This window comes from Mauremys reevesii, linkage group 17 (genome assembly GCF_016161935.1).
Source record: "Mauremys reevesii isolate NIE-2019 linkage group 17, ASM1616193v1, whole genome shotgun sequence".
In the NCBI taxonomy this organism is placed as follows: domain Eukaryota; kingdom Metazoa; phylum Chordata; order Testudines; family Geoemydidae; genus Mauremys; species Mauremys reevesii.
In genome coordinates, this window is record NC_052639.1 from 8,745,658 (window position 1) to 8,769,963 (window position 24,306).

At 49.3% G+C, this 24,306-nt stretch overlaps 4 non-coding genes across 4 annotated transcripts; 2 read left to right on the forward strand and 2 right to left on the reverse strand.

Annotated features, from left to right (window-relative positions):
* Positions 1 to 2,858: 2,858 nt before the first annotated feature.
* TRNAC-GCA lies at positions 2,859 to 2,930 on the reverse strand. The gene has a single exon. It is a non-coding gene; the product is annotated as a tRNA-Cys (tRNA).
* An 11,747-nt stretch (positions 2,931 to 14,677) lies between these two features.
* TRNAQ-UUG lies at positions 14,678 to 14,749 on the forward strand. The gene has a single exon. It is a non-coding gene; the product is annotated as a tRNA-Gln (tRNA).
* A 6,972-nt stretch (positions 14,750 to 21,721) lies between these two features.
* On the forward strand, positions 21,722 to 21,803 carry TRNAS-GCU. The gene has a single exon. It is a non-coding gene; the product is annotated as a tRNA-Ser (tRNA).
* Positions 21,804 to 23,699: 1,896 nt separating this feature from the next.
* On the reverse strand, positions 23,700 to 23,773 carry TRNAT-AGU. The gene has a single exon. It is a non-coding gene; the product is annotated as a tRNA-Thr (tRNA).
* Positions 23,774 to 24,306: the final 533 nt, after the last annotated feature.

The following is a 24,306-nucleotide window of genomic DNA, read 5'->3' on the forward strand; positions in this document are numbered from 1 at the left end:
AAAAAGTTGCAAATTTTGTGCAGAAGAGAAACTAGTCAAGAAAAATGAGGGCAGGAAACAATACAGAAAACCTGCTACTCTCGCTCTCTTAGCAGTTCTAGTCCCCAACCTGCTCCTCCATCTGGTGCCTGGAGGCCGTATTCTTCTTTTTTAATAAATATCAAATCCTGGAGAAAACACAGTTATACAAAGCAAAACGAAATCACAAACAGAAATGTCATTGGAAATACAAATATAAAAAAGGGAAATGCAATTCCCATCACTTTATCGTGTCGGGGCCATTCCTGTATCGAGAGCACCCGCGAAGGTCCCTGTGTGCTTACGAGAAACCTGGAGGAACTCATACCACAGCCTGAACATGAAACTCAACTGCTCCCAGGTGCTGCAGTAAAACCCTTTCCCTGCTGTGACCTTGCACTCCATTGTGGGAGCCATTGAAATAATCACAGCAAAGTAGTTCAGGGAAACTGTTATTAATGAAGTGTGAGTGAAAGGTGAGAATCTGATGGTGTCAGTGTCACACTAGAGGGCGCTGAGATGGTTTTAAATTTGTCATCCAAACCCAGCCACCACCTAGCACATGGTTTAACCTCTTCTTCTCTTACCGTTGCTCCTTATCAGGGAAGGGGAGAGAGACAACGAGCAATAGAAACACAGACCTAGTGACCGAAGCAAACATTTCTTTGCTCCTTGCTTGGCTCTGTCAGTTATTTGGGTACAAACTCACCCCCCCACCCACTGTCTGGGCTGGGCTCAGTGGGCAGGAAGAGCTCAGCTGTCAGTGGGACTTGGGGAGCTCGGGACATTACAACATTTAAACTTATGTTTGACCTCAGAGAATAAAACAAATGTGTCTGTGAAAAGAGGGGAGTCGAGTTCAATCCCTTGTCACCATCGATGTGCAAACCAGGAACCTGTTGCTTTGCATTCCTGATGTGTCGCCCTCATGTGGCTATTCTCAGAGACTTTAAGGTCAGAAGGGACCATTATGATCATCTAGTCTGACCTCCTGCACAACGCAGGCCACAGAATCTCACCCACCCACTCCTGTAACAAACCCCTGACCTATGTCTGAGTAACCTATTCTGTTCAGTCCCTTTAATTAAAAAAATGTGTTTTTTTCATAGAAACTATATTTTCCTTGTAGAGACACAGGGGCAGATTAATTTACAAAGGGAAGGTGATTCCAAGGCAGTTCTGGAGGAGAAGGGAACGTTTTCAGCATCATTAAATTATTTTGTTGTGCCTCACAGAGAGAGAGAGAGAGAAAATAAACCTATTAATTTGAGCTACCGACACAATTCACAGCATGAAAAACACAATTTTGTGTTCAATGAGTTGTGTTCATTTACATAATATGAAAAATATGTATTAGGCAATGCATGAAAACCTCACTGCATTGAACAACCCACTTGATCTAGTCAATGTACTACAGAATATTTAAAGAAGTTAAGAAAGATGTGCTTATAAATCAACGTGTTGTGCCATTTACACACGTACAAGACACAGAAGAAACTGAATTATTTGAGCTACTAAAATTTCCATTTTCTCACAGCATTTTAGGTCTCAAGGTTGTTTTAATTTGCTCATTTTTTTGGAACTAGAAATGGGGAAAGAGTACACTGAAGTCAGTGGAATTACCGCAGTGAGGGATTAGTCTCATTATTTGCCACTAACAAAACCTTTGTTAACACAGAGTTAACTTTGACTGTGACTATCTCTTACCTTCCAGAACATCGAGTTCAGTAAAACTCAGACTCTGGAAAAACAGGGAATACAGAGTGAGGGTACATGCCCAGATAACCTTAACTCTGCCCTCTAGAAGAGAATCCCTGATAGCATATGAGAACAAGGAAAGATTTGGGGACAAATTACAGCTACTTCCCAAGAGTTTGTTTCTTCTGTAATTAATTGATCCTGGCCCCATCGATTGATCCTGGCCTGGTGTCTGGCTGTGGAATTTACTGTTTACTATTTTTATCCCAGCATATTTAAAGATGAAACTGCTTTACAAAAGCTCCTTTATTCTAGGTGATACAAACAGGTCACTTCCCAGCTAGTTCAAGGAGATGGAATTTTCCTGACCCACAGGGAACTTAAACTAACATGCTCAAGATCGCACATTCCTTAGGAGAAAACGAAGGGGGAAAAAAACCAAAACCCACCAAACCGTTGCTGTTTCTACCCAAATGATCAATGAGACCAGAAAGTGAGACTGTGCAATTAACTGTCTGTACTACACTGACTCTGCAGTTACTTGGATGCAGACACACCCAGCTCTATGGTTGGTAAACGTACAGAGACTCTGCTGCTGCTCATGAACTAGCAGCACATGACCTCTGAACAGCTGCCATTCGAATGTATCTGAAAGTCACAAGGAACAACGATCTGTGTTAAAGGAAGGCTGCCATTTATTAGAGCCCCAATTGATGCCGTGTGCACAAACAGAGGATTGAATGCGTGACAGGGAGTTGGGTAAATCTTGGTTATTTTAGTTTTGTAACAGGCTCCTGTCCACCCCCAGTAGATTTTTCAGTCCCAATGGCAACTTACTTACCAAATGTAATACAGACTAGTCCATGTCAACCAAGTGGATGTGGTTCTTCTTCTTCTGCACATTGTAGCCCATAGAGGCCAAGGACCTGCAAATGTGTCTTCATGTGCCTTTGTTTCATTGATGAAAACAAACCTAGACACTTAGAGGATTGGAACTGATTTCAGCTGGGGGCCATGTTTGCTAGGTTTTTATGCATTTGCACAGGAAAACATTCAGTGTGTCCCATTCAAGAATGCTTATTTAGTGGAGCTCCTGAACATACCGGAAATGGAACTATTTTTATTGAGGGAACAGGTTTGGGAGGAGGCACTTGGATTTGAAGCAAGGACCACTTAATCTGCAGTCAAACACTCTACCACTGAGCTATACCCCCATGACATTTGCAGAGGCAAGTCTGTGATCTTAAGGATTTTGAAAGACGGGCTCTGCCTCAGAGAGCTCCTTTTCTATTCCCAGACCACAGGGGTTTAAAAATGGGGTTTGATTAAACTTTATATACCCATGTAGACACCACAGCTTGCACACCCACCAGCATAGCTTCCCCCCACTGACATAGCTACCACCTCTCGGGGAGATGGGTTAACTGCACGGACAGGACAGCTCTCTCCCCTCCGCTTAGAGCAGCTTCATTATTTATGAATAGGTGGGAAATAACCTCCTGAATGGACAGGAACCAATGTATCAGATATTGCTGTGTCTGCATTCAATATGGGTAACTGGTCATATTGGGCTGGATTAGTAGGAGCATTGCCAGCAGATCGAGGGAAGTGATTATTCCCCTCTAGTCAGCACTGGTGAGGCCACATCTGGAGCATTGTGTCCAGGTTTCACCCCCCCCCCCCCCCGACAGAAACAAATTGGAGAGCGGGGAGGGGCGGGCCACAAAAATGATTAGGGGGCAGGGGACTTACGAGGCGAGGCGGAGGGCAGGGCCGCCCAGAGGGAGGGACGGGGGCGGGGCAATTTGCCCCAGGCCCTGCAGGGCCCCCAGGAGAATACAGGATTCTATAGTATTGCAACTTTTTTTTCTGGAAGGGTGTGACGATGCTGTTCTGGCAGGACCCAACTGAGAGTGCCAAATCAGGACCAATTTCTTAAACAGGGCAGTCACAGCCCTAGGCTGGGGTTTTTCCACCTCTAAGGCAAACCAAACCAGCCAGACAAAAAGGACTTTGGTCTCACCCCACTGGCTAACCACAAGTCACACAAGCAATTTCCTTAGACACTCCAGTCTCCCAGTATCACCACCAGTGCACTCGTCCTGGGGATAAATGGTTATGAAAACCAACACCGCAATAAAAGGAAAAGGTTCTCTCGATCCCAAAGGACCAAGCCCCAGACCCAGGTCAATATACACATTAGATCTTACCCACAAATCACGCTGTTGCCAATCCTTTAGAATCTAAAATCTAATGATTTATTTACAAAGGGGAAAAGGTAGAGATGAGAGGTAGAATTGGTTAAATGGAATCAATTACATACAGTAATGGCAAAGGTTCTTAGTTCAGGCTTGCAGCAGTGCTGGAGTAAACTGCAGGTTCAAATCAAGTCTCTGGAACATCCCCCGCTGGGATGGGTCGTTCAGTCCTTTGTGCAGAGCTTCAGTTTGTAGCAAAGTCCCTCCAGAGGTCAGAAGCAGGATTGAAGACCAGATGGAGATGATGCATCAGCCTTATATAGACTTTTCCAGGTGTAAGAATCTCTTTGTCCTCACTGTGGAAAATTACAGCAAAATGGAGTCCGCAGTCACATGGACAAGTCTCTGCATACTTTGCTGAGTCACAAGGTGTGTCTGCCTTCTCTCCATGGGTCAATTGTGTAGCTGATGGTCCTTAATGGGCCATCAAGCCAGCTAGGCAGGGCTAACACCAGCTTGTCTGGGATGTTTCCCAGAAGCAGAGCATAATACAAAATACAGACAGTACAGAGCCAATACTTATAACTTCAACTACAAAATGATACACAGACATACAGACAGCATAATCATAACCAGCAACCCAGAACCTGGTCTTAGACACCTTATATGACCCCCTTTACTTAAGATTTGGTGCCACTACAGGACCTTGGTTGCAACCCATGTTCTATATGGTCCCAATTTATATCAATAACGTCACAAAGGGGCCCCTGAAATTGTTTTGCCCCAGGCCCCTGAATCCTGTGGGCCCCTGCCCAGACCGTGGTGCTGTCCCCGCTCCACCCCTTCCCTCGTTCTCCTCCCTCCGAGGCCCCACCTGTGCTCCGCCCTCACTCCCATTTGGCCACTTCCCACCCCTGCTCTTTGGCTGAGGCCTGCTGGTCGCTCGCTCCTCTCCTCCACCTACCCCATGGTCTGCCTGCTGCCCCCACCTCTCTGCCCCCTCCCCTGAGACCTGCCCTGCCTATCGCCCCCACCTCCCTGTCCCCTCCCCCGAGACCTGCCCTGCCCACTGTTCCAACCTCTGCCCCTCCCCTGAGACCCCGTCCACGTTCAGTCGTCTGTTATTCCATGACACCTCAGGGATGGAATAAAAAGCTGAGTTTACTCCAGGGTGAGGAAAGAAAGGAGCCATCAACCCCCTGACATTGCTGCTTTATTAACATGTTTTAAACAAACAGCTATTGAATGTCCACCCTATGCCCCTTGTGTCACCAGAGCACATCCATGCTAGCAGTTTTGGGATGGCCACAGACAGCAGTGCACTGTGGGTAGCTATCCCACTGTGCAACTGGCTGCAGAGTGCTTTGGGAAGGGGTTGCAATGCCTCCTGGCTGGTACAGCATCACATGATGCAGGTTTCTCTATCCCATTGTTCCATGGGCATCCTACTAGATTGCCAGCTGCTTTTCAACTGCCGTGTGCGTGGCAGGATAGAGCCTGTTTGTGTGTGGGGAGAGACAGTGAGTGTGTTGAGGTAGGTAGGAGCGGATCATTATTATCCCTACGTGAAAGAGGGAGAAGCTAAGGCTGAGAAAGGAGAAGTGACTTGTCTCAGGTCACACAGCCAGCCAGTGGCAGAGTTGGGAGTAGGACCCAAGAGCCCTGATTTTCAAACTAACCATTGGATCTTGCATCCGAAGAAGTGGGTATTCACCCACGAAAGCTCATGCTGCAAAACGTCTGTTAGTCTATAAGGTGCCACAGGATTCTTTGCTGCTTCTACAGAACCAGACTAACACGGATACCCCTCTGATACTTGACATCGGATCTTGAATTTCAGACATTGAATGACCTGAATAAAGTGCTCTCAGATGAGCTCCACACCAACAACAGTGCACAGTAATTATTCAGCAAGTATTTGAAGAGAACTGCAATGTTAGAGAGAATCATGAACTGCTCAGAGACAATTAATGCAGAGAAGCAGCAAAATTCATCAAACATAGAACTTGTTCTGACTTATTTCCTTGGTCTTAAAAGAGAACAACAAGGACCTGAGTCTCCTCCCTGTCAATAACCCCCTGCTCAGCCAATCAGGGTAGAGACTGAGGACGGGAGGCTGAGGGTTCTCACCAGAGAGCCCAAAGGATGGTCCAGGTCACTGGTGGGGATCACTGCCTGAGCACTATTTCAGCCCCACGTTTTGGGTGGACGTCCCACAGTGGGAGCTGCCGAGCACTCCCCTGCAACACACACACACACACACACACACACACACACACCTCCTGGTGTTGGGAGGGGAACAGATGAAAGGACAAAAGAAGCAAGAGACAAAGAGAAAGGAGGAAGGGATGGATGGAGGAAAAGGTGAAACAAAAAGGACAAATCCTAATGTCCCCAGTGATTCTGAGGGACAAAATCCCAGGTGTGGAATAAAATTCTGCCTCCTTAAGCTCGTGTTTTCCATGCCTAGAATTCAACTGTCACCAGATGGATCAGACTGAACAGGTTTCAAACCTCAAGGAGGCTCTTACCTTCTAAACAGGGACGTCTGTTTTCTAGTAAAATCACTAAAAGGGAAGGAGAAAAGTCGAAAGAGGTTCCTCCTGGTGCTCACGTCCATGAACCCGAATACTCTCTCAGTCCTCAAAGAGAGACCTGGAGAAGGAGACTTGCTGGAGCAAAGCCACAGGGGTCTCTGAGGTTTCCCTGGCCCCTCGCCCCTGTCCTGCCTGGCTGATGTCAGCATCTCTCTGTGAGGTCACCACCTCCCCACCACCTTTGGCCAATAGTCTGAGGTCCTGCAAAAGGCCTTTGTGATGTCACTGCCACACCCCTCCCTTGCTGTGCTAATGTCCTGCCCCTGGCCAGGCACTTTGGAGGTTTGAGCTACTCCCTGTGGATCACCCCACTCAAGGAGCATTCGTTCTAGGAAGCAAGCCGGCTAGACAGGAAAACATCAGACGCTGCTCCCAATGCTACACTCAGTTTTTCAGAAATTAGTCAACTTTATGGCCAGAAGAGACCATTGGAGCATCTAATCTGACCCCCTGCATATCACAGGCCTCCTGTATGACACAATAGCTACTTTTGGGGCAAACACATTCCAGAAGGGCATCTAGTCTTCATTAAATGACATCAGGAGATGGCGAATCCACCACTTTCCCTAGAAGACATTTTTCTCCAGCCCTCAGAACATTTGGTGGCTCTTTGCTATTGAACGAGCTCAACCTGTTTAGCTTATCAAAAGAAGATTGAAAGATGATTTCACTGAAGTGTTGAAGGGCATTAATGGAGACAAAAGATTGGGTATGAAAGGGCTCTTTAATCGAGCAGAGAAAGGCATAACAAGACCCAATGGCTGGAAGGTGAAAAGAGACAAATTCATATTACAGCTAAGGCACAAATATTCAACAGCCAGGATGATTCACGACAGGAACAAGCTCCCAAGGAATGTGGTGGATTCTAATTCTAATTTGTGACGGAGCGATTCTGGCGGGACCCAACTGAGAGTGCCAAATCAGGACCAACTGCTTAAACAGGGCAGTCACAGCCCTAGGCTGGGGTTTTTCCACCTCTAAGGCAAACCAAACCAGCCAGACAAAAAGGACTTTGGTCTCACCCCACTGGCTAACCACAAGTCACACAAGCAATTTCCTTAGACACTCCAGTCTCCCAGCATCACCACCAGTGCACTCGTCCTGGGGATAAATGGTTATGAAAACCAACCCCCAATAAAAGAAAAAAGTTCCCTCGATCCCAAAGGACCAAGCCCCAGACCCAGGTCAATATACACATCAGATCTTACCCACAAATCACGCTGTTGCCAATCCTTTAGAATCTAAAATCTAAAGGTTTATTTACAAAGGGAAAAAGGTAGAGAAGAGAGGTAGAATTGGTTAAATGCAATCAATTACATACAGTGATGGCAAAGTTCTTAGTTCAGGCTTGCAGCAGTGCTGGAGTAAACTGCAGGTTTAGATTAAGTCTCTGGAGAGCATCCCCCGCTGGGATGGGTCCTTCAGTCCCTTGTGTAAAGCTTCAGTTTGTAGCAAAGTCCCTCCAGAGGTCAGAAGCAGGATTGAAGACAAGATGGAGATGAGGCATTAGGCTTATATAGACTTTTCCAGGTGTAAGAATCCCTTTGTCTTCACTGTGGAATTTTACAGCAAAAATATGGAGTCTGGAGTCACATGGGCCAGTCCCTGCATACTTTGCTGAGTCACAAGGCGTGTCTGCCTTCTCTCCATGGGTCCATTGTGTCCTTAATGGTCCTTAATGGGCCATCAAACAGGTTAGGCAGAGCTAACACCAGCTTGTCTGGGAGGCTTCCCCCAGAAGCACAGCACAAACTTGAAATACTGACAGCATGGAGCCAACATTCATAACTTCAACTAACAATGATACAGACATACAGACAGCATAATTATAACCAGCAACCCATAACCTGGTCTTAGACACCTTATATGACCCCCTTTACTTAGGATTTGGTGCCACTACAGGACCTTGGTTGCAACCCATGTTCTATATGGTCCCCATTTATATCAATAACGTCACATAATTCCTTATGAATATTCTGTGTGTTTGTGTGTGCAGGGGAGGAACATGCTCTATGCCCAGAGGACTTTATTCTTCCAGCCTGCATGGACAGAGGGGATGTCAAGGAGTTGCTCCTTCAATCCCGCCCCCCGCGAAAGGCCCTTCTTAGGAAAGGCAAAATCCTGGAGAGAAAGAGTAACACTGAACAAGATTCCAGAGAGACAGATTTTTATAATCCCAGTGAGAAGTCTTTCACCTGACCAGGGACTTGAACCCTGGACTCTCAGATTAAAAGTCTGATGTTCTGCCAACTGAGCTAGCCAGGCTCACATGTGAAAAGTACAAGTTGGTGCAGAGGTGAAGCTAGTCAAGAAAAAGCGAGATGGCCACAATAGGGGAAACCTGCTGCTCTCTCTCTCTTCCCAGCCCTGGCCTGGCTGGGTATTAGTGCTGGTTAAAAAGACAGGAAAATATCGGCATCTACCAGCCATTCATAGCTGTACAAGACTCAGGCACAATACAGAGGTGCCCATCTGTAAGTGCCAAATGGTTGGATTGGCTAATGCAGCCTGTAGACGTCCAGGGCACTCTGGGATATACAGCCAAGTGTCCATCACCATCATCATTTCAAAGGGATAATGATAATGGTAGCAAGGTTCACAACTGACTCAGCAGTTGCATACAAAGGTGCACGTTTGGCAGTTACGTTGGCTCAGGTTGGCCACCCCGGTCTAGATGTAGAAGTTACAACATTTAAACTTGAAAGAGGGGCCAATTTCCCCATCATTTCCCACCTTTACATCCAAACACGATGAAGGTAGCAGATAGAGCCAGAGCAGGTTGTCTATGGGACCAGGTATATGAAGAGTATCCTCGACAGAGGTTTGTTCAACCTGTTCTTAAAAACCTCTGAGGACAGAGACACCAGAGACGCCTTTGGGAGCCTATTCCAGAGCTTAACTGCACTCAGAGTCTGACATTGGTGAAGTAGGAGGCTGAGAAAAACAACACTGGCTGTCAGAAAAAAACAACCTTCCCTAGTGCTTTAAGCAGTAGGTTCTGGTGTTTTAACAGCCATGGCCTGGGTTCAATTCCCCCTAAAAACCAGAAGTTTTTCAATGAAAATCTCCATTCATTTTGCATTTGAAATGGAAAGGAAAAGAGGGCTTCTTGTCCTTATCAACAAGGCAAAGAATGGCTTTTTTCTCAGTAAATATTTTTAAAAGGCGCTGACTCGACCTGAAGATCTCATTTCATTTGTATTTACAATGGAATGATTCTCTCTAGGATAGACAGAAATTCTTCAGCTAGACTCGGATTCCACGGAATACGAGAAGCGATTGTGTCTAACACCTGCCTTTTTTGGACAACAGTGATGTCCAGGTTTTCCATGGACATTTCCTTCCAGCACCTCAGGCCCCATCCAACAATACAAGCAACTGAAATGCACAGAAAGCTTCTCACCATAGGATTCAGTGACCAGGCCGGGGGGAAAGTTTTGCCATTTGAAGATGTTTGAATTCCCTCCAACTTCTCTCCTACAAATGCTGAATAGTTTGTGGTGTAATGTTACAGGAGAGGTTGAAATTAGGCTATTTCGTCAGATAGAAGACAGTGATTGTGTCAGGAGTGGGATGTGAATGGAGCCTAGAGCAACAAATGACAGTGTTAGAGGGCTTATTCCTTCACCCTCTCACTTCCCTGGCCCTTCTCGCATGACCAGAGAGCAGCAATACCCAAAGTCCAAAGGCGCAAACAATTCGGTGTTTATTGGGGTGAACGTCCAGCAAGCATGATTCCAGTTTCCTTCCATAGTGTCCCCTTCCCAGCTCTGACACCACAGAGCCTTGTCTGTGTCCCTGTTTCTGTTCCCATCCCCTGTTCCCATTTCCCCCTGTAGCAAAAACATGATCCCAATTCCCCATCCCCAGTCCCTGTTCCCATTTCCCCCGCCTTCCTCACTGACTGCAGACTATATAGTAAAACCTGAGTTCTGCTTAGCTATTCCTTAACCAATCATTTTACTGAAATGTAACTAACCAATCCTAACATACTGTAACATGATTATCTAACCAATTATATTCCACCACCTTCATTGGTTTACACCCAACAAAATTAATTATACAGCAGACAGAAACAATCACAGAACCAGACAGAGACCATGCAAATAAAACATACAAAACAATACAGAAGGGAGGATTTCACAACTACATCTATACAGACATAAGGGTTTTCCAGCTGTGTCTATTGATAAGTGAGTTCTTGCCAGACAGGATGCTACCAAACTAAGTTTCCCTTTCTCTGGAGGTGATGGAATATCAGGGCAGGATTGTATTCCTAACAGCCCAATCGCACCTTATTTCAATGTGACTAGTTGGGAATGTGTGAATGTGACCATACACTTCCCACCTTATGGCTGCCTTTGCTGCTTAGCCGAAGAACCAGGCCTCAGACTGTCACAGTAAGAGAAGGCCATTACACAGACAGACAGTGATTTTTATTCTTTCTTTTATACCTTTATAACTAGCTAAGTGATAAAAATACACCTAAATTCTTAAAGTACAGGCCTTTGCAGACAGGCCTGAATCTCTGTATCCTAACAGTCCTCGAGGTCAGGCAGCCTCTGGGTAAGGGGGTGGGGACTCAGGTCCTTCCACAGGCCAATTCCACCAGGGTTGTGTATAAACCAGGGAAGTTCCCCACAATAGCCAGACCAGATGCCCCCTTTACACTTGTGCTCTGTCCTCATTGCTTCTCTCTCTCCCTTCCCCCCATCTCTGCTGCTCCCCCTCTGGGCTTTCTCAGCACCTGGCCCCAAAGCACTTCCTGGCAGCCAGAGACTGCACTTTCTGCATCTGCGGATGTGGCCTCTCTCCTGCTTGCTAAGGAAAGGAACCTTTCCAGGAAATGGCCACAGCTTCTGGGAATCCCTGTGTAGCTGTGAACAGAGTTTGGGTCCTGGCACACAAGGCAACTTAAAAGCTGAGCACCCAGACAGGGGCTTGAACCCTGGACCCTCAGATTAAGAGCCTGATACTCTACCAACTGAGCGACCGGGGTTTGTTAGGAAACACCTTCACCATTCACCACAAGAGTGAGCAGGCAGGCAAAGTGGGGGCAAAAAAAGTCCCTGGAACCCCTCCTCTTTTTCTGCACAGCCACTGCCTGTCAGCAGGATTCCTCCTCCTCCTCAGGGAGACTAAATCTCTGTGCCTAGACAGCCGGTCCATCCGCTGCACCTCAATCCCCCATGCCTGAGCCTCCCTGCCAAAGCCCTGAACCTGGCCCCATACAATTAAGTCTCACTTGTCGCTGGGAACTTAACTTCTTGTGCCCAGAGAGTCTCGGCCCCCTCAGCAGATGACCTGAGAAACACAGTATCCGGCTTTTCCAAAGAAGTGTTTAGACCCCCTCATCATGTGGCCTAAAGGATAAGGCATCTCCCTGTGGATCGGATGATTCAGGATTTGAGTCCCCTCGTGGTTGTGCTCACTTTGTGCTGCAAGTCCTGCTTTCTTCACAGCTGGAACCTCTTCTTAGTCACTCAGGCCAATGCTCTGGCTTCAGCTAGAGCCCCAGGAAGGAGTTGGGGGGTGGGTGTCACAAAGGCTGGGGCATGAACCCCAGGGGCTTCCAGTCTCGCCTTTGCCCTTCCTGACTTGCCAAAGAAAATGGGCGGCTCCACTGCCAAAGTCAGCACCATGAGTGGGAACAGTAAGGGGCCCCACCACGGGTGCTGGCCCTGCTTTCCTACCCTCTTCTGATGTTGGCCACAGAGCATCAGCAGCCGCCCTGCATGCTGGCCTGTGGGTGGCCTTCAGTGGGGTTCAGCACAGCAGGGAGCAGGCTGGCCCTGTGGCTGTCTGCTGGCCACACATAGGCATGGTCCTCCCCTCCTCTTGCCCTGGCCTCCGCTGCTTTTAAGCCTTCCCTTGGAGCTGTCAGCACCAGCTGCCTCTGCTCCAGATGCCCAGAGGTGCTGGGCTCCCACCTGCCCAGCCCTGCTTCCTTCAAGCACAGTGGCAAGTGCCAGACTTGTGGGCACCAGGTGAAGCCGTGAGAATCCCAACCCTCAGGTGTCAGTTCTAGAGCCCTGACCCATCCAGCAGGAGGGAAAAAATTGCTCTTGCAGAGCTGGAGACAGGGAAGTGGAGCAGCGTGAGCTCCAGGGCTTTAGCACAAGGTCCTACTGAGATTTGAACTCAGATTGTAGGATTCAGAGTCCTGAGTGCTGCCCGTTACACCATGGGACCAGTGCATGCTGCCTTCTCTGGCCATCAGTGACCCTCATGGGGCCGGCTCATGTAAGGGACTGTTGGCCCCTTACTAAAGCTTAGTGGGGGTTTTGGTTGGCTAGTTCCCAGTCCCAGTAGAAGGGGGAAGGGCCAATGGGAAATCAGGACCCTGAGACTGACAGTCCCCTGGGCAATGGGGAGAGGCCAAAGCTCCAAGTTAGCCGCACTGACAGGCCAGGCAGTGTAATGAGGGAGTCACCAAGCCAGGGGGTCCCATCCTCCGTGGGAGCTGGAACTGCCTGGGGCAGAGTGGGGCAGAGCTAAGGAGAGAGCAGGAGCCCGAGAAGAGCCATGGAGCAGAGCTGTGCAGGTGTAGTGCCAGAAACTGCTCCCTGTAGGACTTTGCTACCTGCAGCAGTTACTGGTACCTGAGGTTGTTCTTATTTGCTGACTTGTCCTAATTGGATCAAACTTGACAGTGGTTTCTCTAGCAAAGGCCAGTCCCTGGCCGCTTGGTCCAGACATCCTCATTCACATCAGGCTGGGGTGACCAGATGTCAAAGATGAAATATCGGGACGCGGGTGGCGGAGCAAAAAAAAAAAAAGGCCAAAGCCCCACTCTGGCCCAGGCAGTTCCAGCTCCCACGGAGGACGGGACCCCTTGGCCTGGTGACTCCCTCATTACACTGCTGTGACGGAGCTGTTCTGGCGGGACCCAACTGAGAGTGCCAAATCAGGACCAATTGCTCAAACAGGGCAGTTACAGCCCTAGGCTGGGGTTTTTCCACCTCTAAGGCAAACCAAACCAGCCAGACAAAAAGGACTTTGGTCTCACCCCACTGGCTAACCACAAGTCACACAAGCAATTTCCTTAGACACTCCAGTCTCCCAGTATCACCACCAGTACACTCGTCCTGGGGATGAATGGCTATGAAAACCACCACCCCAATAAAAGGAAAAGGTTCTCTCGACCCCAAAGGACCAAGCCCCAGACCCAGGTCAATATACACATCAGATCTTACCCACAAATCACGCCATTGCCAATCCTTTAGAATCTAAAATCTAAAGGTTTATTTCCAAAGGGAAAAAGGTAGAGATGAGAGGTAGAATTGGTTAAATGGAATCAATTACATACAGTAATGGCAAAGTTCTTAGTTCAGGCTTGCAGCAGTGCTGGAGTAAACTGCAGGTTCAGATTAAGTCTCTGGAACATCCCCCACTGGGATGGGTCAACAGTCCTTCGTGCAGAGCTTCAGTTTGTAGCAAAGTCCTTCCAGAGGTCAGAAGCAGGATTGAAGACAAGATGGAGATGATGCATCAGCCTTATATAGACTTTTCCAGGTGTAAGAATCCCTTTGTCCTCACGGTGGAAACTTACAGCCAAAATGGAGTTTGCAGTCACATGGACAAGTTTCTGCATACTTTGCTGAGTCACAAGGCGTGTCTGCCTCCTCTCCATGGGTCAATTGTGTAGCTGATGGCCCTTAATGGGCCATCAAGCCAGCTATGCAGGGCTGACATCAGCTTGTCTGGGACACTTCCCAGAAGCAGAACATAATACAAAATACCGACAGTACAGAGCCAATACTTATAACTTCAACTACAAAATGATACACAGACATACAGACAGCATAATCATAACCAGCAACCCAGAACCTGGTCTTAGACACCTTAGATGACCCCCTTTACCTAATGTTTGGTGCCACTACAGGACCTTGGTTGCAACCCATGTTCTATATGGTCCCCATTTATATCAATAATGTCACAACTGCCTGGCCTGTCAGTGCGGCTAACTTGGAGCTTTGGCCTCTCCCCATTGCCCAGGGGACTGTCAGTCTCAGGGGGCTGATTTCCGATTGGCCCTTCCCCCTTCTACTGGGACTGGGAACTAGCCAACCAAAACCCCCACTAAGCTTTAGTAAGGGGCCAACAGTCCCTTTCATGAGCCGGCCCCATGAGGGTCACTGATGGCCAGAGAAAGCAGCATGAGCTGGTCCCATGGTGTAACGGGCAGCACTCAGGACTTTGAATCCTGCAATCTGAGTTCAAATCTCAGTGGGACCTTGTGGTAAAGCCCTGGAGCTCACACTGCTCCACCTCCTTGTCTCTAGCTCTGCAAGAGCCATTTTTCCCCCTCCTTCTGGATGGGTCAGGGCTCTAGAACTGACACCTGAGGGTTGGGATTCTCATGGCTTCACCTGGTGCCCACAAGTCTGGCACTTGCCACTGTGCTTTCCCTCTTGCCCACCTCGCGCTTGAAAGAAGCAGGGCCAGGGCCAGCCTTCATAGTCAGGGCTGGGCAGGCGGAAGCCCAGCACCTCTCCTCCTCTGGGCACCTGGAGCAGAGGCGGCTGGTGCTGATAGCTCCAAGAGAAGGCTTAAAAGCCACAGAGGTCAGGGCCAGAGGAGGAGAGGACCATGCCTATGTGTGGCCAGCAGACAGCCACAGGGCCAGCCTGCTCCCTGCTGTGCTGAACCCCACTGAAGGCCACCCACAGGCCAGCATGCAGGGCGGCTGCTGATGCTCTGTGGCCAACATCAGAAGAGGGTAGGAAAGCAGGGCCAGCCCCCCTGGTGGGGCCTCTGACCGTTCCCACTCATGGTGCTCACTTTGGAAGTGGAGCCGCCCATTTTCTTTGGCAAGTCAGGAAGGGCAAAGGCGAGACTGGAAGCACCTGGGGCTCATGCCCCAGCCTTTGTGACACCCACCCCCCAACTCCTTCCCGGGGCTCTAGCTGAAGCCGGAGCATTGGCCTGAGCGGCCAAGAAGAGGTTCCAGCCCTGAAGGCAGCAGGACTTGCAGCACAAAGTGAGCACAACCACGAGGGGACTTAAATCCTGAATCATCCGATCCACAGGGAGATGCCTCATCCCTTAGGCCACATGATGAGGGGGTCTAAGCTCTTCTTTGGAAAAGCCGGACACTGTGTTTCTCAGGTCATCTGCTGAGGGGGCCGAGACGCTTTGGGCACAAGAAGTTAAGTTCCCAGCGACATGTGAGACTTAATTGTATGGGGCCAGGTGCGGGGCTTTGGCAGGAAGGCTCGGGCATGGGGAATTGAGGTGCAGTGGATGGACCGGCTGTCTAGGCACAGAGATTTAGTCTCCCTGAGGAGGAGGAGGAATCCTTCTGACAGGCAGTGGCTGTGCAGAAAAAGAGGAGGGGTTCCTGGGACTTTTTTTGCCTCTCATTTGCCTGCCTGCTCACTCTTGTGGTGAATGGTGAAAATGTTTCCTAACAAGCCCAGGTAGCTCAGTTGGTAGAGCATCAGGCTCTTAATCTCAGCGTGCAGGGTTCAAGCCCCTGTCTGCGTGCTCAGCTTTTAAGTTGCCTTGTGTGCCAGGAGCCAAATTCTGTTCCCAGCCACATGCAGATTCCCAGAAGCTGTAGCCATTTCCTGGAAAGGTTCCTTTCCTCAGGAATCAGGAGACAGGCCACATCCGCAGGTGCAGAAAGCACAGTCTCTGGCTGGCAGGGAGAGCTGTGGGGCCAGGTGCTGAGAAAGCCCAGAGGGGGAGCAGCAGAGATGGGGGGAAGGGAGAGAGAGAAGCAATGAGGACAGAGCACAAGTGTAAAGGGGGCATCTGGTCTGGCTATTGTGGGGAACTTCCCTGGTTTATACACGACCCTGGTGGAATTGGCCAGAGGAAGGATCTGAGTCCCCACCCCCTTACCCAGAGGCTGCCTGACCTCGAGGACTGTTAGGATACAGAGATTCAGGCCTGTCTGCAAAGGCCTGTACTTTAAGAATTTAGGTGTATTTTTATCACTTAGCTAGTTATAAAGGTATAAAAGAAAGAATAAAAAATCACTGTCTGTCTGTGTAATGGCCTTCTCTTACTGTGACAGTCTGAGGCCTGGTTCTTCGGCTAAGCAGCAAAGGCAGCCATAAGGTGGGAAGTGTATGGTCCCATCCTCACATTCCCAACTAGTCACATTGAAATAAGGTGCGATTGGGCTATGAGGAATACAATTCTGCCCTGATATTCCATCACCTCCAGAGAAAGCGAAACTTAGTTTGGTAGCATCCTGTCTGGCAAGAACTCACTTATCAATAGACACAGCTGGAAAACCCTTATGTCTGTATAGATGTAGTTGTGAAATCCTCCCTTCTGTATTGTTTTGTATGTTTATTTGCATGGTCTCTGTCTGGTTCTGTGATTGTTTCTGTCTGCTGTATAATTAGTTTTGTTGGGTGTAACCAGTGAAGGTGGTGGAATATAACCATTTTACAGTATATTAGGACTGGTTAGTCTAGAGAAGGAGTGAGGGTGCCAGGTGGCACGGTGGTCGGGGCCGCATGGTGAGTGCCCCGCTGAAGCACTGGCCGCCCCACTTCTCTCTCCCCCCGCTCCCTCCCCGTCCCCCCCGCTAGACCGGGCGCGCACTGTGCAGCACAGGGAGTCCACTGGCTCTGGCCGCCATGGAGGGTTTTTTGTTTTGTTTTTCCCCTGCTTTGCCGGCCGCACCGTTGTGTTTCCCACTGCCCCTCTGCTTTGCTGCTCCAGTCCCACCGTTTTTCTGTTGTCGTCCCCCCACTTTGCCGCTCCAGCTGTGCCGTTTTTCCCCCCTTGTTTTGTTGCTTTGGTGGCCCCACCCCATTTTTTTTTTGCTTGGGGCGGCAAAAAAGCCAGAGCCGGCCCTGCCCACACCTGACTCCCTGGCATCTGTACTGGGGCCTGACAAGCTTTGCTTGTGTTTGGATTCTGCAAAGCAGAGGAGCAAAGGAGGTTTTCCTTGCAAGTTGTGTGTGAGTGAATCTTTGGCCAGGTCTGCATTACAAAGTTGTTTCAGCAGAATTATATTGCTCAGGTGTGTGAAAAAAACACACCGCTCCCTCGGTCAGCAACTTGTGGCTGGTGCACACACTGCAATGCCACGTCTGGCGACAAAACTGCCCTGTTTTGCTGACAAACTAAAACAACTTCGATGAGAGGCCTAGAGCTTTTTGCAGCAAACTTAAAGTGACAGAGTGTCAGTGTAGACACTGCTGTTCATTATATCACCATAACTGGCCTCCTCCAGTATTCCACAATGCCCGCCGTGAACTCGCCTGCCCTGCATTCCTGCTACAGAGCCATGGGCCCCTCCCCTTTCATCGCTCTGGGAAATTCTGACAGCTGAGCCTGCTGCTCTGCTCGGGCAGCCAGGAGCAAATCCCTGTCGTGGATGCTGCTCTCTCCCGCCCTGTGAACATAGAGCAGTGTGGCGGGAGCTTCCTTACAGTGTAGGGGGGCCACTGGCATCTGAACTGTGACACACCCAGGACATCCCTTCCCTCGAGGAGGCTCTTACCTTCTAAACAGGGACATCTGTTTACTAGTAAAATCAGGAAAAGGGAAAGAGAAAACTCGAAAGAGGTTCCTCCTGGCGCTCACGTACCTGAACCCAAATATTCTCTCAGTCCTCAAAGAGAGACCTGGAGAAGGAGACTTGCTGAAGCAAAGACACAGGGTCTCTGAGGTTTCCCTGGCCCCTCGCCCCTGTCCTGCCTGGCTGATGTCAGCATCTCTCTGTGAGGTCACCACCTCCCCACCACCTTGGACCAATAGTCTGAGGTCCTGCAAAAAGCCTTTGTGATGTCACTGCCGCACCCCCTCCCTTGCTGGGCTAATGTCCTGCCCCTGGCCAGGCACTTTGGAGGTTTGAGCTACTCCCTGTGGTCACCCCACTCAAGGAGCGTTCGTTCTAGGAAGCAAGCCGGCTAGACAGTAACACATCAGATGCTGCTCCCAATGCTACACTCAGTTTTTCAGAAATTAGTCGACTTTATGGCCAGAAGAGACCATTAGAGCATCTAATCTGACCCCCTGCATATCACAGGCCTCCTGTATGACACAAGAGCTGTTGTGAAAGGGGTCTATGGAGAGGTTCTGACTGGCTGATTATAATGATGCTATCTCTAGATGTGTATCATTTTTTGTAGTTGATGTTATAAATATTGGCTCGATGCTGCCCATATTTCAAACTTGTGCTCTGCTTCCGGGGAACACCCCAGCCAGACAAGTTGGTGTCAGTTCTGCCTAGCCTGCTTGATGGCCCATTAAGGACCATCAGTTATACAATTGACCCATTGAGAGAAGGCAGATACGCCTTGTGCCTCAGCAAGGTATGCAGGGACCTGCCTATGGACAGAACTCTAAGGTTTTTCTATGTCACATGTTGGATAAAGTGTCCTTGGGACAAAGAAAGCAAAGACCACATGACAAGAGACTATAAAATGCTCATGCCTCGTCTCCATCTTGTCTTCAATCCTGCTTCATACCTCTGGATGGACTTTGCTACAAACTGAAGCTCTCTAAAAAGGACTGAATGACTCATGCCAGCTGTGGATGTACTCCAGAGTCTTGATTTCAACTTGCAGTTTATTCCTTCACTGCTACAAGCCGGAACCAAGAACTTTGCCATTACTGTATGTGAAGGGTTCAAATCCATGTGCAGTTTATATAACAACCTGGTCTATGGATTGTGCCAGCTCTTTTCCAGACCCAAAGTCCAGAGTATGGTCAAGGGACCAGAGGCCTAACACATCGTGATCAGCTAAGAGAAAGCTGGGTAAACAGAAAGCCTTGCTTGCTAAGATAGGCCTGGTCAGCAAATTGCCAGGTGTTGGAGCTAAGAACTAAAGAATTGTGTCTCATTCAGAGTTGCAGATTGAGCAAATAATCCCTTTTCCTATTGTGTTAGTCTCTTCTGTAGGGAGACGTTCTTCCCACAGATCCAACCTTGAGTTTATGAGAAGTTGGCACATGTCAGTATAAGATATGGCATCCTTCCACCTCCTTCCCAGGAACCAATGCCTGCCTTAAGACACACACAAAACAATCTTTATTGTCATATACTTTCACTGTTTCTTTGCTTTAAACCCTAAGAATGTACCTGTTGGACAATCAAAGGAGTTGCTCCATTTCAATGGACCCCAAATCAGAATTCAACATAGATATTTTATACTAATAATATTTTATCAAAGTATTCATTAAATGTTAACTTGCTAACTTGAGACCATGGGCGGAGACATTATGTAACCTGTTAACCACTGGCTAATGTGCTTATCTTGTCTTGCTGCAAAACCTATCCTGGGGTGTGGAACTGCCTACCGCGTCACTTTCCCCCACCCATGGAAAACCTACATATTCTATTGTAATCAATTGACTGACAGTGCCTCTGAGCCTAATAAGCCAGGTGACACTCCGCCAGCGCTGTGTGTAATAAACGCCTCTGCTTGACCTCTACATGGTGTGATTTACGTCCTTCAGAGAACAAAGAAGGAGCTGGAGGCCGGGTGAGCAGGTTGCCAGGGAAACAGAACAAAGGACAGAAGAGGGACAAAAGGGTCTGGGTGAGTTGGGCTGTTGGAAGCAAGGAGTCTGCTGGGGTGGGGACTCGAGGGGAGAGCCCAGGCTCTGATGGACGTTGCTGAATCTTCCTGCTTCCTGTGCTAACACAGAACTTTCCCAGGCTGGATTCCAGACCCCTAACGAACCTTCTGTTGTACAGCCCTGGCTGAGAATCACTGGTGATCAGGGCCGGCTCCAGACCCCAGCGCGGCAAGCACGCGCGTGGGGCGGCATTTGCCAGCAGAGGCGGCAGGCTGGGCCGGTGGACCTGCCGCAGTCATGCCTGCGGGAGGTCCACCAGAGCCCCGGGATGAGCGGACCTGCCGCAGGCATGACTGCGGAGGGGGCGCTCCTCCCGCGGCTCCAGTGGACCTCCCGCAGGCATGACTGCGGCCGGTTCGCTGGTCCCGTGGCTCGGCTGGACTTCCCGCAGGCATGACTGCGGAAGCTCCACTGGAGCCGCCGGACCAGCTAACCGTCCGCAACCGCGGAGGTCCAGCTGAGCCGCGACCAGCGGACCCTCCGCAGTCATGCCCACGGGAGGTCCGCGGCTCCCGCGTCTCCGGGGCGTCTCCCGCGTCTGACTGCTTGGGGCGGACAAATATGTAGAGCCGCCCCTGCTGGTGATTGTGTAAGTTGGGGGTGCAGGACTCCTTTGTGGGGTGGGGGGGTGTAAAGCTTTCCCCGGGGTCCTGCTAAGGTGACTCACTACAGGAAGCTCCTGGCATGGAACAGGGGGGCTGAAAGGTCCAAGGTCAGTCCCAGGACGTGCTGCAGGCAAGGAGGTTTCCCCCAGTGACAGCGTCCCCTGGGCGGTGTCACACTGATGAGGGCTCTGCCTGGGTTTGGTTCAGAGCTGTCCCAGAGCACGGAGCCTGGGTCAGCCCCCCAGCATGTGACCTGCAGGCTCCACTCTGGCACAGCTCCATGTCCCTGGGCTTTGGCATCACTAGCCTGCTTAGTGACTAGGGGTCAGTTTAGGGGAGTGATTCCCAAAATGTGGGGCATGCCTCCTAGGGGGGCTCAGAGGAATGTTCATGGGGCACCTCAGGGTTGAGCCAGCCCCCATGGAGGGCAGGGAGGGAGCAACACTCAGCCCCACTCTGTCCCAGCTCTTCGCCCACCCCACCCTAAGCCTGAGCCTGAGCCTCCGGCCCAGCCGTGACCCCCTTACCTGTGTCTGCACCCCTCTCCCCAGCAAGCCACAGCCCCACTCCCAGCCCTGGTTCTCAACCGCAACTTCCGGGGGGCCTTAGCCATGGCTAAGAGGGCACAGTGTGAAATGTTTGGGGACCACTGGTTTAGGGTGACGTCCTCAATTGCTTCTATGCAGTCCAATAAAAGCTATTCCTCACCCACCTACCCCCTATCAGGACCGACTAGGTATGTTCTGCTGCCCTTCACTCATGCAGGAAGGATAACAACATTTCATTCCACTCAATCCTAAAGTGATTTGTAGTCCGCCACCAGCCAAAACTGGTCATTTTGGGAAAGTGGCCCCATCATGCTGCATAGCTAGGCAGAGTAGGTGTGTCTGTGCAAACACGGTCTGTTCCTGAAGTCTTTCCCCCAGCTCCTCACTAGATGTGAGGGGGCAGCTCATTCAGCCCCTGCGTCCACTTAGTGTTTCAAAACTCCTTATTGTCCCTATCTCTGCTGGCCTTAGATTTCTCCTCCTGTTCATCTTTCAGCAGCTCTGATGAGGTGCCCGAGTGGTTAAGGTGATGGACTGCTAATCCATTGTGCTCTACATGCATGGGTTCGAATCCCATCCTCATTGGACACATTTAGTCTTCATCCCTCCTTTATAGACAACCATCTCCCCCATTGGTACAATAACAGACCCAACAATGTTGCTTCTTGCAAACAAAAACCTTCTCAGGAACTCAGAACTCCCTTGCTTTAAATTAAATGTCTAAATCCCAGATTTCTTTAAAAAAAGGATTCTCTAGTCCTGTATTTCTTAGTTTTTATCTCAAAAGGTAACATCCTCATCATCTCCCCCAAACACCCTGGGACCTGCCGAAATAATTAAAATACCCCCATCCTGAGCAAGGCCAGAACAGTGAACCAGAGCTAGTGTCTAGGCCAAGCTGTTCTGAAGGAGGCAATTTAAACATTTTCTCCCTGCTTCCCTTGGCAAGGTCTGACTGAGAAAACAAAATTCCCCAAACTGAAAATTTTCTGCTGAAACACCCATACTAGTCTGGATGGGGACTTTGATATGAATGTATTATTATTATTATTATTCTCTTCTGATTTATCTCAGTTCAGTGTTTGTCCTCCAGATGTGTTTACAGATATTGAGTTGTGGGGGAGAGAGGCCAATTCATAATGTCTCTACCCCCCTTTCATACTTTCTTCCAACTTGCTAGGAAGCTCCTTTGCTACAATGTGAGTCAAGCAGTGTCCACTGTCTCTGCGCTATCTCGGAGAAGCCTGCATTGTACACGGTTCCTGGGCTAGTCCTTGGGAGTGTGAATCCCTTCAATGGGCCAGCAGCGAGTCTGGCTCCTCCCTTGTTGCACCTGAAAGTCTGGTGGGGGGCATTTCCCCACCTCATAACATATCTCAGTAACACACACAGAGCAAAACTTCATAACTTCCCAACCAATGCGAGCACACACAATCCAACACGATATTAATGTTCAACAGATCAAGATTTTTGAAATGATACCTCACAAGGCAGACTTTGTACAAACCATGTCATCATTATATGAGAGTGGTGAATATGGGGCTTCCAAGGCGCTGCTTTGAGTAGACTGTGCCACACCTGGGCTTCCATTGCAATGGAGATGTACCCTTAGAGTCCATCTCTCCTGGGATAAATATGGCAGCAAGGCTGGCCTGGGTCATCTGACTTGGGCTCATGGAGCTAAAGCTGAGAGGCTAAAAACTGTGGTGCAGATATTTGTGTTCACACTGAAGCCTGGGTGATCTCCAGGGCCTGCAGACATCAAACGATGAGGAATTCTGCACACAGAGAGGACCCTGCTAGTGGAAAATGCCTTTGGAAAAGCCCCTTCTGTCACCAGCTGTGGTCGTACAGTGCTCAGTGCTCTGCGTTGTGGCCTCAAGAGCCATGGATGCAAGTTGAGTTACGATGACCTTTTCCTTGTCTCCATGTTTCTTAGGTGCCTCCTTCCGACACTTTCAGAAAAACGACTGGTTTCTTTTGGAAGCATCTGCACTGCAAGGCAAAGGCATCTTCTCTGCTTCCTCAAAAGATTGACCAAAAGGTGGGAAGAGCAGACACATTTGGCAAGGGACCACTGGGTGCTGCATCCCTAACCTCCACTTTACCTGGCAGGTGCCTGGCCCAGCTTAGCCACAGTGCTGCTCTCTGGGACTTTTCTCCCAGCTGCTCCATTTCTCATCACTGACAATCAAAAGGAAGGTGACATGACCTCTGTGTGTGGACATCCCCAGCAAATCACAAGGACGTGTGGCACAGGCTCTCATGTTGCAGCAATTGCAGTCGAAGCAACCGCCATGCCAATGCCAGTCACAGCAGCCTTTTCATCAACTCCAGGCTTGTGATTTGATTCTTTCCAATGCTTCTCTCCAAAGAAGCCTTTTCCTTAGCAAGCAATTACTTGGATACCAAGAGAGGTCTCTTCTGTTTCCTAGAAAGACACAGGAAAATGTGAACAGAGGAGACAAAAGCCATGCAACAAGGCACCACTGGGAGTTGAACCCAGGATCTCCTGTTTACTAGACAGGTGCTTTAGCCAGCTAAGCCATGGTGCCTACCTTGCAAAAGGGTTTACAACTGTTCCATTTGATGGTTCAGGATAACACCTGCAAATTCCAAAGTACAGACGTTCCCCATTTCCCTCAAGACTTGCAGACCTTGAGGTGCCTGGATCTCCGTGCACAGCAAGCCACAGCTGAGTTGACAGAGGGCTTCTAGCATGTGCTTCTCCCACCAGCCACTGTGATCATATAGTGGTTAGTGATCTGTGTTTCAGTCGCAGCAACCTTGGCTCAGTTCTGAGTCATGGTAACCTTTCCTTCAGCTCTAGATTTCTCATTTGCTGCTTTCCAAGTGTGGTGGGGTGGCTGCCCCAAACAAGCAGAAGAAAGATTAAGGCAGCCTTGCAGAGGCTGTGCAGAACCCAGCCTATCAGGAAAGGGCTTATTGGGAGAGCCAATCAGGAGAAGGCTTGCTGGAGCAGCCCATATATAAAGGGCTGCTCAGCACAGCAAGAGTCAGTCACTCCTTGGAATTTGAGGAAGGAGGATTGGCTGCCCTGAAGGAAGGGCACCATGATCAGAGTAGT